This window comes from Lycium barbarum, chromosome 3 (genome assembly GCF_019175385.1).
Source record: "Lycium barbarum isolate Lr01 chromosome 3, ASM1917538v2, whole genome shotgun sequence".
NCBI lineage: Eukaryota > Viridiplantae > Streptophyta > Magnoliopsida > Solanales > Solanaceae > Lycium > Lycium barbarum.
Genome location: NC_083339.1, coordinates 76,302,881 through 76,310,602, shown reverse-complemented (window position 1 = coordinate 76,310,602; position 7,722 = coordinate 76,302,881). Strand labels below are relative to the sequence as shown.

The 7,722-nt window shown below is 38.2% G+C and overlaps 1 long non-coding RNA gene across 1 annotated transcript; it reads right to left on the bottom strand.

The window, feature by feature from the left end:
- Nucleotides 1-312: 312 nt before the first annotated feature.
- On the bottom strand, nucleotides 313-6,543 carry LOC132633923 (uncharacterized). The gene is made up of 3 exons (XR_009579937.1): nucleotides 6,461-6,543; nucleotides 5,469-5,519; nucleotides 313-438 (listed from the first exon to the last, which is right to left on the bottom strand). It is a non-coding gene; the product is annotated as an uncharacterized LOC132633923 (long non-coding RNA).
- Nucleotides 6,544-7,722: the final 1,179 nt, after the last annotated feature.

Sequence of the window (7,722 nt, the reverse complement as noted above, 5' to 3'; positions counted from 1 at the left end):
ACCCCCTTATCGTACATAACATAACATCTAGGTGAACTATTGTCACGACCCAACCCCGTAGGCCATGACTAGTGTCCGTGCTGGACACCCAAACGTACCCCATAGCCCCAACTGGCATATTAGCATAATATATCAATATAAGATTCAACTGGCGTTACTAAATATCGCATAGGCGCAAGTATAACACGTGGAAGCCGATAAGGCCATCACAGATCATAACAACCCAAAAGCATATACAGAACCCACATGTATGTCTACAGACCTCTACAGAACAAAAAAGAATCCTAAGACGGGACAGGGCCCCGTCGTACCCCTGAATAGCATACATATACACAATAACAGAAGACTGTACCAAGATATAGGCTCCGGATAAAAGAGCGCTCCAAAATAGCAGAATAAAGTCCTAAGCGGGCGGTTCAGCAAATCTGTCGTCTGTACCTGCGCGGCATGAAAACGCAGCCCCCGAAGAACAGGGGGTCAGTACGGAATATGTACTGAGTATGTAAAGCAGGGAGTGTAGTAAGCAAGTCAGCACAGAAACCGAAAATGTGGATATGAACATAATGGATATAGAACGTACCCGGCCCAATAGGGGACTCGGTAGTATAGGTACATCATAATCATATGCATGAGCATGTATAACTGTATGTCAATATCATAAACCGTACCCGGCCCACTACGGGACTCGGTAACGTAAGAAAATCATACCATATGCATGCACATATGTCACACCTTGGTTCTCTAGGGTGTGATGGGCACCCGACCCCATATCCGGAGCCAAGCGAACCCACATACTCTTATTTCATACATAATCTTTCCGGACTTGTTAAGTCAAATAAGCATGACATACATGTTAAGGCTCCCAATTTTTTTTTCTTTGCTTATCAAATTCAACTAAATCTGTGATTATATAGAATTCATATTATAATACAAACTGACACATCGGCTGATGAAGCGGCTTACTAAACCGACATACCATACCCACGACTCTGTCTGCAAAGTCTCTAACATTAACCAAAAACCATATCACATATACTTCTGACTCGGCAGTCCTCCAGGAGCAAATGGAGTTTGCCATCTTCGCTGGAACATCTTCTATAATGTCTTCAACTCATCTGGGAGTACCTGCGCGGCATGAAACGCAGCCCCCGAAGAAAGGGGGTCAGTACGGAATATGTACTGAGTATGTAAGGCAGAATACAGTAAGCAAAGTCATAGTCGGAATCAGAAGTACAGAAGTATAACAGACAGAATCACAATCGAAATTTACAGTACAAAGAGAGTGTACACTAGTCAAAATACCGGGGTGCTTATTGCTCAGACTGCCAATCATGTATACTGATGTCATCTGTCAGAAGGAGTGCAGAAAGTACAAAGTACCAAACTGGTTACTTTCCAAACACAGATAACGTCATATGTCAAGGGATACAGAACGTACAGATTTGTCCAAACGCTGACTTTCCAACCACAGATCATGCATGTCGAAATCATGTATCACATATGCATATAACGTGCCCCGGCCCTCAGTAAGGGACGCGGTGAATCATATGTATCATGTATGCATATAACGTGCCCCGGCCCTCAGTGAGGGACGCGGTAAATGGAATCATGTATGCCAATGTCATGTGTCATGTATGCCAATGTCATGTATCATATATGCCAATATCATGTATCATATATGCATGTAACGTGCCCCGGCCCTCTTTTGCGGGACGCGGTGATTGTGCCATCCTGGCCACCACCCCGTCATCATATCATAATGTCATCATATCATACATAACATGCCCCGGCCCGCAAGTGAAAGGGACGCGGTGAATAATGCAGAGAAATACGCACGAGAACATGTCCTCAGGGCCCGGGCTCAGTGAAGTCCAAATCAAAGCTTGCACGAACAGATTAATGCGAAACCACATGCACACAATCAAGACCCGAGATACAAACATACTTATATGCAAACACATTATCGGCATCTGGAGGTCCAGAAACAAGCTTCGGGTCAATCGGAACTAGCATACGAAAGTTACGAGCGTTCGAAGTACGGAACCCTCCATAAATGTTTCGGAAGTCAATCTTTGCAAAACCGAAGTACTAGTCGTATCAGCTATTTTTCGGATGACGTATAGAGCAACTCGGGTACAACTTAGATTCATACGCACACACCACTACATATCAAGGTATTAATTATATCACTTATTTTCTTTATTAACAACTAAGGAACATATCAAATAGGTCTTTAGGTATCGTGCTAACCTCATATGGATGAAATTAAATAAACTTCTGAAATCATGTGTATGTATCGTAACATATCAAGCTTCGGTGAAACCATCATTCATGTTATCATGCTTACAAAATTTTCTGTAAAACATGCTTCACGAAAGTTGGGGGAAATATGACTCATAATATTCTTTCCGACACAAATTCTTTATACTTATTTCGTTACTCGATCATGTCGTAAAATGGGTCATGTCAAACATACTTCTACCCATATAAGTCAGAATCATAGGCAGACTCGGAACATATTAGATAGCACTTTAGAAGCGAATTCCTTCCGGATAACTTACGGATCAGACCAAATATAACTTATAAGATCGCGTGCACATATCAAAATATAGATTAAGGACTCAATGGGATAATAAAACAACCAAGAGTTTCCTTTAATTATTTTACGAAATTAAGCCAGATAGAACAATAGGGGAAGATTCGGGAGTAGTGGGTCCACCTCGGATCAAGTCGAGGCAACGGACATGAATCATGGACATTAGGGTCTATAGAGTCATCCAAGGAAGTTTCGAGTCGACTTGATTACATTTACAAAAGTTTCGGACGTTTGATTTCCTTTCGACCAAAACATGAGATTTATAGTTCAATTAGATTGAATGAATAGTGCTCAAATTCACTTTCGGATTTCTATGAACAGAATTGCCCCCGAGGCTCAAGTATCGACCTAGTATACCTAGGACATGCCAAAAGAAGGAATAGGGTAGCCTTACATACCTTGATTGCGCCTTACGCTCGTCCAAGTTCAATTCCCGTTTCGCTCAAAATCTAGAAATGGTCATAAGTGCCAAATGTGAGTTGTGAACTTTTTAAGAATTCAATTTAGATTCATATTTGTCTACCGAAATTCCGGCAGCATTTCCCCTATAAATTCAACATCCCCAAAAGTTTAACGTAGCCAAAACAATCCACAACAACCCAACAACAACATCAATAACAACAACAAGTACTACAAAACACATAATATGGCATAACTAGCCATCTTTCCGACATAACACAATATCTTTCATTCCGACTTCACACTTCCAAACCAATCTTACTATTTTCATATTCATCATCAATCACGATCATTACAATGCAAATTGGGAGCATTCCATACCATTTCTGCAAAATATTAATAAGATATACAAAAATGTTCAACTTTCCACCAAAACCGTAATTCACCTAAACTTCCCATTTCTCAACATAAACATTCATAATTCATTCTTACCTTCCAATTTCATTAATGACAATCATAATTTGCACCTTACCACTTTCATTCCCATCATAAAATACATAATGACAACAACCAAAATACTACATAAAATTATTTCATCATTCCTACACACAACACACACACACGGCTACACATACTAATCTCAACTCCAACTTGAACCATCAAATTCTCATTTTCATCATAGAATACTTATCAACAACAACCAAATCACCATATAAAATTTAGTTCATCTTTTCTACACAACATGCACACACACGGCCAAGCTTCCAACTTGCATGGTTTCATGATTTTCTTCCATTTCCACTTACTACAACATAAATGAACCCTTCATAACATATAAAAAGGAATTAAATCATACCTTTTCCTTCTAACTTCTTCACTTGACTAGGGTTGTGATTTTGCAACAAAGGATGATTTTCTTGCTTCAACAATTATACCACGTTGAAGAGGACTCTTGAATTAGTAGGAATACATGAAGAAATCAATTTTTGGGACAAAATTTCATAGGGGTAAAACCCCCTCCTCTTGGCCGAAATGGCCATGGTCTTTTCTTCTTCTTTCTCTATTTTCTCCTCTTCAAGTTTCTTGAATTTTCCAAATTCAAATGTGATGAAATTCCAGTCATGTGCCATATATTAAGGTCATGTGGGACATGGCCCACATCCATGTGCATGGCACATGTCCCTTATTTTTATTTTCTTTTTCCTTTTCTTTCTTTCTTTTTTATTTTTTTTTCATGAATACATGATTTGCTAATTCCAATTTTGCCCTTAGACTTTCCCAATATCTTCTTGAGTCACTTTGTGAATTTACCTTCTTACCCTTAGCCTTTCCTCATATTTCCACATCTAAAATTTTCATAACCAACTTATGTACCAAACAAGGTCAAATTATAATCTTGTCCTTAACTTGTCACAATTATCTCAAACTATCCGAACGCGAAAAATACGAGGTATAACAACATATATATATATATATATATATATATATATATATATATATATATATATATATATATATATATATATATATATATAAATACCGTATCCGGCCCTCTAATGGGGGACTCGGTGAATGGAATCATCAGATGCTGTCCTGGCCACCGTAGCCCGTCATTACATCACCACATCACCACATCATTATCAGATACACATATACATACCGTACCCGGCCCTCTAGTGACGGGCTCGGTGAATAGTGCAGTAGAAAGTGCACGATAACATACCCGGCCCGGGACTCGGTGAAAGAGATCATAGCACATGCACGAGCAGAGTAGTGAGAAAATGATGCACATAATCAAGACTCAATGAAATGATCGAACGTATTATCAGAGTGTTCATAGCGGACCTTTCACATAAGATATTTGTGCCAGAATACTTATACCGGAATACTTGTATCAAATACTCGTATCAGAAGATTCATATCTAAATAATCATACCAGAGTACTTATGTGCGAATGCTTATGTCGGAACATTTACACCAAACTACTTATGCCGGAAAACTTATATCAAAATGCTTATACCGGAATATTCGTAGCGGAAATCTTGTGTCAAAGAGGGCGTAAAATTCATAACAAACTTGGAACGATTAGAATACCACCATTTAGTAGTCGGAATGGTAACCAAGAGTTTCCTTTAATTATCGTATAGAAGTAAGTCAAATAGAACAATAAGAGGGGATTCGGGAATAGTGGACCCACCTCGGGTCAAATGAGGTGGCGTACATAATTTTACGTATTTTACACTTTATAATATCCCTTATGAAAGTTTTAGAGTAATCGGGTCCTATTTGCTCAAGTTCTAGGTGTGTAGACAACTTTTCTAATCATTAGCAACATAATTGATTCAATTCCACTGAATGAAAAAGAGAGAAATTTAATCGTGGATTCCGAAGAGTAGAGTTATCCCCGAGGTCCAAGTTCAAACCTAATACGTCTAGGACATGCCAAGAGAAGAAAAGGTGGAGCTTTACATACCTTTCTTGCCCTTTACGATCGCCAAAGCTCGAATCCCGTTTCGTCAGAAACCTACAAATGGTCACATTTACCAATTACTATTCATAAGGCTTAGAGTTCCAATTTTTAATTTAGTATTTGTCTACCGAAATTTCGGCAGCACCTCCCCTATAAATACAACATCCCCGAGAATTCAACTCGGCCAAATGCATCAACACAATACCAAAGCAACACCAACAACATCAAGAATCACAACAAAAATACATTCTAACATAAATGTTCCTCTTTTCTACATTATGCAATAACTCCCATTCCAACTTCACACTTCCAACTTCATGTCAACGTTCTCATATTTATTTACTAATGCAAAACCATTCAAGTACAATTCGGAAACATTTCATATCATTTCTACAAAATATTCACAAAATATACAAAATATACAAACTTTCCACCAAGGCCATAATGCATCCAAAACTTCTAATCTTTAACATACATATTCATAACATGTTTCCATCTTCTAATTTCCTCAACAACCATCCTAACTTGCACCTTAGCAACCTAATTTCCATAATGACATAAAATCATACTAAGACGACATAAGCTCCTACATTCCATTTCAATGCAAACTTACCTCATTTTACCTTCATTTACATTGCAAGGGTCACAACAACACAACTAACATATTAAACAACATTAATCCATTTCCATTCCAACTTCAATGTACCACACGGCTATACCCTATACTTCCAACTTCAACCAACTTCTTTCAACTTCCATTTCCAATATAATTTCCATCATAACCACAACTAGAATGCAACATGAAATTCAACAAACTATAGATATACACATACATACATACACGGCTATATATATATATATATATATATATATATATATATATATATATATATATCCACTTTGTAAACTCCCATATTTCTATAGTTTCTACTCATTTCAATATACTACAACACAAACTAACCTTCATAACATAATAAAAAGGAATTGATTCTTACCTTCTTCTCCAATATTCTTTACTTGAATAAATTGTCAACTTGAAGAAACAAGTCCTCTTCCTTCCAAACCAACTACACCAAGTTGTAGAGGAGTCTTGAATTAATGGAAATTCAACAAGAAAATAATTTTTGAATCAATATTTTGAGGGGCAAATTTTTGGAGTGGTGGCCGAATGGCCCTTCTCTTGTGTTCTTGGTTTTTCTCTTGTTTCTCCTTCTATTCTTTCTCTTGAAAGTTCTAGGGAATTTAATGAATAAGTTCCCCTTTATTAATTAGCACATGGAAATTAAATAAGTCAAATGGGCTTGGCCATTACATGGTCGGCCACCCTTCTCCTTTGGGCCCTAATTTTTAACATTTATTTTGAGCCCAATGACTTATGGATCACATTTCGTAATTCCCGAAACAAATTTCCAAAGTTCCAATTTCGCCCTTGGCCTTTACCCGCGTTTCCACATCAATATTTTTCATGAACAACGCACACATATCTTAATCCAAATTAACATATAACCTTATTCCTTGCAAATCAAAATTATTTTAAGTTTCTCCGAATATGCGAAAGTACGGGGTATAACATCCTCCCCCCCTTTAGAACATTCGTCCTCGAATGTTCAACTAACCTTATGGGGTATCATGATATTTCGGGGAGGTCTTTTGCCTCCCTTCAAAATTTTTCCTCAAACGTTACCATTAATGTGCCCTTCTACGTACTCGCTTTCCCTTTTATTCCCAAACATCGTTGTGTTAGAACTTCCCAACCTTGGCTGGTGGTGACATCAGTGTCAGTCTACTTTGTAATATCTACATCAGGTCTTTTGCTCTGTCTCTTAAATTTCATTTGATTAATGTCTTTCACATATCGCGACACTAGCCACTGGGGCCCACCTGCCGATCGGTACATTCATGAATGGGATGTCACATGCACACATATATATTTACCACTATTCTGTTTACAAAACATTTCTCAGATGCTCATTCGCACTCACTCTCGTTCCCAAACTGCGTTGCACTATCGTCCCCTTCACCGACTTATTTGTCTTAGGCTACCCGACCTCTTTAGGGTTTCTAGCAACTCTGGACATTCTTATTTCCTTTAAGTTATCCCAAAGTTCCCATCTGTCTATTTGTATCGACATCTATGAAAATTGGATTCTCTTCCCAGGGGGTCACCCATCCCAGAATTTCTCCGGCCCTAGCACGCTTAACCTCGGAACTTTAGTGAATTTTGATACGCTAGTGCTGACGTAATCGCGCCCACTAC